Raw genomic sequence first — 6,718 nt, forward strand, 5'->3', positions numbered from 1 at the left:
GGAAGATATTGACTTGGACAAGGAAATTGAAATTCCTAAGTTGGATTTTGATAATGCCACTGTGGAACAAAAGAGATTGGTTAGCCAACTTCTAGAATAGAAGGCTAGAAAAAAGTATTTAAGAGAAGAAAGAGACAAAGAGTTCCAAATTATATAAAGTGCAAAGGATATCTTGACAAAAGCCATAGGTGTTGATGTTGATTCATCTCAACATATTTTGCTACAATTACAAGAGGTAGTAAATAAGTTCAATGAGGACTCTACTGGTCAAGAAAAGTTGATAGAAAAGGCAAAGAAAAAGTTTGACAATAAGGTGCTTGAGCACATTGCTATTCATCAAGTAGAGCTTTCCTCAATTTTGGCAAATCTTGAAAATTCTTTTACAAATGTAACATCTCTTTTTGCTAAGCTATGTGATGTTATCGAGTATACAAAGGAAATAAAAAGAAAATTGAATAAGATAGATGAGGATCTGAAGGCCAGTGCTCAAAAGTTGCAGCTTGACCCCAACTCAAGCTCAACACATCACATGAGGGTTAGATTCCTATCTAATATGTAGGCTGAATTGTTGAGAGAGGAAGCAAGGATCAGGTCTACACTTATAGACATCCAAAACATGATCCTTCCAATCATGGACACAATGCATAATCACATTGCTTATTCAAAAACATTGATGCATGATAACAATTTTTCAATTGTAGATCATATGATTGAACTCTCAGCAGAAGTCCAAGTGGCACTTCATACCTGCAAAATTTTGCAAGATAACTAGGATAAGACATTAGCTGTTATTCTTAAGGCACATTCTAAATTTCTCTCACATTTTAGTGTCTCTTTATAAGCATGCTGTGCATAAATGTTTGGCATTATTGTCAAAAAGGGGGAAAAAGAGATATTTGTGTAGAGACATTTGTACAATACAGAATAAAAAGGGAGAGTCTTGCAAAGAAGAAGAAATATTTGTATATACACTCTGCATGATATTATGTTATGTTATGTACATTGAATGGGGGAGATATGTGTAAATGTATATACAGTAGAATTGCAAAGACAAATTTTGAAAAATAAAAAATAAAAATCAACATGACTCTGTACATAGGTTTTGGCTAATAAGTGTTTTTGTCACTAATGCCAAAGGGGGAGATTGTTGGCATTAAGTTATGTTTGTCATTAGTGACAACACTTATTCATAATTTTGTATGGTTATCGAGTTCATCATCCAGTCTCCAGTGTTTACTGAGCATTCAATAGTTGCCAAGTGAGTTTAGCAGTTCACACCATGCATTCCAGAGGTTATCGAGTGAAAATAGGTAGTGTGAAGTCCAATAGTCATCACCGAGTAGTCAGTGGTTACCGAGCTTCTCAGCGTCTACCGAGTCATTAGTTTCTGTGATGTGAAGCCAGTGTTAACTAAGTGATGGGATGAGTAGTTTTTATTGAGTGCAAGTAAGGTAAAGATGGTATTCAGTTTCTACTGAGTGACACTATATCTACCGAGTCTCCAATGTTCACTGAGTTCAAAAGCTACGTTGAGTGATTAGTATGGACCGAGCCTCTACTTCAACCGAATGCATGATAATGCTAAGTAGTGCAATGAACACCGAGTATCAAAAGGTCACCAAGTCAGCTTACAAAACTCGAGTTTCTTCATTTGGGCCAACTCAGTAATATTTGTGTTAACTTGTGTTTTAGCTGATCTTGTAATTATGAGAATTGGGATGGTATATATGTAATGTATTGTATCATACCCAAACATGATGAAGAAGTAATGTTTATGAGAAGAGTGAATGAAAATGTGAATAAACAGCAGAGAAAGGTATTCAACAAGGTCGAATCAGGAGCAATAAAGTTTTACCTATCACAAGAGGTGATCAACATTTCAAGGATCTAATTAGTAATTCAGTTGTAAGTCAGATCTACTATTTCATCCTAATAGGTGAATTAGATTCAAATCCTTTAACAGGGTAGATTTAAATCCTTTAATAGGGTAGAATTAACAGTCTTTTCTTTAAATCTCTTCACATAGTGCATACTTCATTGTATGTTTGTAAAACCTCTAACAAGGTGGACTTAGCAGTTCTAATTGCTCCTAATAGGGAAGATCATCATAAGTGATCATTGTAAGCTTTAATAGGCCAACTTTATACTGTAGTATTGAAGTTTTGTGGGTATCATCCCCATCCCAATTTTACATTCTATTTGGAAGGTTTCCAGGTCACCAAATATTGTGTTCATGTGCCGTGAATGTTTATCTTTTAGTTTCTCATGCATGTAGTAGATTAGATGAATTAATGGTGAATGGATTATGTTGATTAAGTGCTGAATTTGTTAACAGTTTTTAGGTTACTGAATCATCCCTCCCCTCTCAGTAACCTAGCTAGTCTTGATTATTTCCAACACCTCAATGGTAAGCATAAAATTTCACATAATATGCAGAATTTGATAAAAACTTGAGAATGAAAGCATAATATACATGCATAAAGTCAACCAGACATCTATTACACATATATGGGTGGAGTGGGTTGATATGAGTGTGTAAATGTTAAATTTTATTCTTGCAGCTTTAATTTGACAACCATCTACATGTCAAAAGTTTAAATCTTATTATAAATAGAATATGTATCACCTAATTTAGTAGTGCAAATTGAATACTAACATTAAGAAAGAATTCACAATACTAAAAAGAGAAAACACTTATGATAGGACAAGGTTATCACCAAGAAGGAAGGTAAACCAAGAATGGTAAGCTCCTTGGAGGTAACCCATGATGATGTGGATATGTCCTTAATGGATAGAGGATGTGTGGTCATGGTGTGCTTAAGCTTCCAAAGGATCGTTGTTTTATCTAGCATGTAGATGGTTGAGGGTTTCAATAATGAAGGTGTGGATGGATGTTAGCATGTTGAAGGTGTAAAATGGCTATGATGGAGTGGTTAGTGGGGCATTATAAGTTTGCACGAAAGTTGATCTGGATTATAAGAGGGAAGAGCTTTATTTATAGGCTAAGGTGTAGTGAGATGGAGGGTCAAGATGCAACAAAGAAAGGAAGGAAGAATGGTGAGGGCTAGGATGCTTTGAAAGGGGAGCACATGGATTGTGCTTCTTCAGGGCTCTAGCCTTGTGACAAGTGTCACAAGGGGATTGGGTGGTCAAAATGGAGGGTCAAGGGTAGTAATGAGGGGGGATGAGTGTGTAAGAGGGATATAAGAGGCATCAATGTCATATAGGAGCCATTAATGCTCTTGGATAGGGATAGGAGAGGACAAGGGAGAGTTGTTGACTTTGATTTGGGTTAGCAAGTCTTAACCCTTGCTTAAAGTTGTACACGAGTTTAAGAGGGGGATTAGGCTTAGCTTAGGAAGGAGGTTACGGGGCAAGTGGCTTAGCTTTGATGGGATGGGTTAGTTAGGTGGCTAAGTGAGGTCAGTATGGGTGAATGGGTTAGATTAGAGGTAGAGATAGGGTTTAGGGATGTTTTAGGGGTTTGGATAATTTATTAAATGATTTATTTAATAAAATAAGGGATGTAGGATTAAATTAAATAGATTTGAGGATTTATTTAACTTAATAGAGGAATAGGGTTTTTATTTGATAAATTGATTTTGGGTTATCTTTCAATTTTATCAATTGGACTATAGTTAATTAAATTAATTAATTAACTAGGGGATGATGATTAATTAATTAAATAATAAATATTTAATTAGTAATGTCCTAGGAGATGACTAAATATGATTACCTAGTAGTGTAATCGGATTTAGGTGTCTACATTTTGCCCCTCTTTGACATAGGGTTAGGGCAACACTTTTCAAAAAAGTTCAAAATATAAATGACACGAAGAAGAATTTTTAAAGCAACATGGTTGCCCCAGTTTAAAATAGAAGAGGAGAGAATGGTCTGTGTGATGCCCCCTCAAGAAGGCAGTGGGGAAAGAAAATGAGGCTCGATGACTTCTTAAAAAGTTATAGTAAGCTAGGGGGAGAAAGAGGATGTAGAAGGATAAGCAAGGGGGTTTAAGGAAGCTCATACTCTCACTATGGAAGAATGATACAAAGGAAAACCTTGTGCGCAAGGATAACCAAGGGTTAAGAACACTGGTTACAGGGGGAGGGGGGTCGATTGACTATTTTAAAATTGAATCTAGGGAAGTGATTTGGAAGATGGTAGGGTTAGGGAGATTATGATTTTAGGATTATGATTGGTGATGACTAAGATTATGATTGATGCTGGAGCTATGATTATGAATTATGAATGATGCAGGAGCTATGATTATGATTGATGTAGAATTGGATACTATGGGATTGATAAATTGGCTGGATTATGATGGTAAGATTGATTGGATGGGATGTTTTGATAGGATGTGATGTTTTGATAGGATGGGATGTTTGGATAGGATGGGATGCTCAGGTAGGATGGGATGCTCAGATAGGATGGGATTTTTTAATAGGATGGGATGCTTGGATAAGATGGGATGTTTGGATAGGATGAGAGTGTGAAGTAATCCATTAAAGCTTGATTGTGGGGTGTTCCAAAGGGGAGTACCACTATGTAGTTGAGAACTTATTTTCATATAGGAATATTAGGGATATTCCAAAGTTACTAAGAACATCAAGGCCTTTGTACCAATATTACATAGATTGATGTAAAATAAACACATAAGGATTGCCCCAACATCACACATGAATTTTGGAAGAATCAAAGTGGAAATGATATTGGGTAACCCATAAGCAAACGATATTTCCCAAGTGCACCATGTAACCACAAGTGATCAAATGATTTGAATATGCAAGGGTCAGATCTGACTGACTCACAAGCAGAAAAAAGAAAAGATGAAAGACCTGATCAAGACCTTGCTCTCAAATTGCCCCATTTGTAGCACACCATGATATAAAATATATGGCGACTTTGAAAAGGGAATGACCCAAATCACTTGGAAGAGATACTTTAAGAACCAAATTTGAAATCTCAAAAAGAAAATAAATCAAAAGAAAATGTAAATCCATGAAAAAGTAACCTTTTGTCAAAGAGATTAGTAGGATTGGATACTGACGAACCAAGATCAAATGAGACGAAGGATGCATCCTGCAAGGATCTATTAGTAATATCAAGGACTAAGATCAAACAAGAAATTAGAACTTTTTAGGGCAACATTTTGATGACAACGGATCTCGTACGAGGAGTCACTAAAGCATCTAACGAAGAGAACTACAATTTTGAGATCAAACATGAACTGACACAAAGAGAGGAGAGATATACAATGGTACCAAGTTAAGGATTGATGCACAAGTAATATACAATCAATAGACCAAAATAAGGGATTACCGTACAAAAGCTGAGCATGATAGGATAGTGGCGAGAAAGATAAAGATGAGAAGATAGTGGATGAAAGGTTTTGATGAGAAGATTAGCAAATAAAAAGATTAGGATGAGAAGATAGAGGAAACACATGGGATAAGGAGATAAAGGAAAACCTTGGGATGAGGAGATAGAGGAAAAGCATAGGATAAGAAGTTAGAGGAAAAGCGTGGGATAAGGAGATAGAGGAATACCTCAAGATGAGGAGATAGAGGAAAAGCATGGGATAAAGAGATAGAGGAAAAGTGTGGGATGAGAAGAAAGAGGAAAACCTCGTGATTAGGAGATAGAGGAAAATCATGGGATAGGAAGATAGAGGAAATCCATGGGATGAAGATAAAGGGGATGAAAAGATTGGGATGAGAAGATAGTGGATGGAAAGCTTAGGATGAGGAGATAGCAAGGGTAAAAAGCTCAGCATGAGAAGATAGTGGATGAAAGGCTTAGGATAAGGAGATAGCGAAAGTAAAAAGCTTAGGATGAGGAGTTGGTGGGAGTAAAAAGATTAGGATGAGGTGATAGTGGGGGTAAAAATCTTAGACTGAGAAGATAGTGGGAGTCAAAAGCTTAGGATGAGGAGATAACATGAGTAAAAATCTTAGGATGAGGAGATAGCGGGAGTAAAACCTTAGGATAAGGAGATATCAGGGGTAAAAATCTCAGGATGAGAAGATAATTGGAGTCAAAAGCTTAGGATGAGGAGATAGGGGGAGTAAAAAGCTCAGGATGAGGAGATAGCAAGAGTAAAAAGCTCAAGATGAGGAGATAGTTGGGGTAAAAAGCTTAGGTTGAGAAAATAACACGAGTCAAAAGCTTAGGATGAGGAGATAGTGGGAGTCAAAAGATTAGGATGAGGAGACAGTGAGAGTAAAAAGATTAGGATGAGGAGATAGTGGGAGTCAAAAGCTCAGGATGAGGATATAGTGGGAGTAAAAAGCTCAGGATAGCAGATGAAAAGCTCAGGATGAGAAGATAGTGGGTGAAAAGATTAAGATAATGGATGAAAAGCTCAGGATGAGAAGATAGTGGGTGAAAAGATCAGGATGAGGAAATAACAGAGAGTAAAAATCTTAGGATGAGGAGATAGGAGGAAAGCACAGGATAAGGAGATAGAGGGAAAAAATGTGGGATAAGGAGATATAAGGGATGAAAAGATTGGGATGAGAAGATAGTGGATTGAGGGTGGATAGGGTGATGGGGATAAGGGAATGATATACCCAAAGACAAGGAGTGGGAAGGATGCATCCCAATGATGATGATTGGGGTGCGACCAAAGCTTGAAACAAGGCTGTGTAGAAGATTAAGAATACAATTGAATGAGTTGAAAGATGTGCAATGGGATGTTGCAGTGGATGGTAGATTTCTA

The sequence above is a fragment of the Cupressus sempervirens genome, chromosome 10 (genome assembly GCF_028749045.1).
Source record: "Cupressus sempervirens isolate cs-2001-9-10 chromosome 10, ASM2874904v1, whole genome shotgun sequence".
Classification (NCBI taxonomy): Eukaryota; Viridiplantae; Streptophyta; class Pinopsida; order Cupressales; family Cupressaceae; genus Cupressus; species Cupressus sempervirens.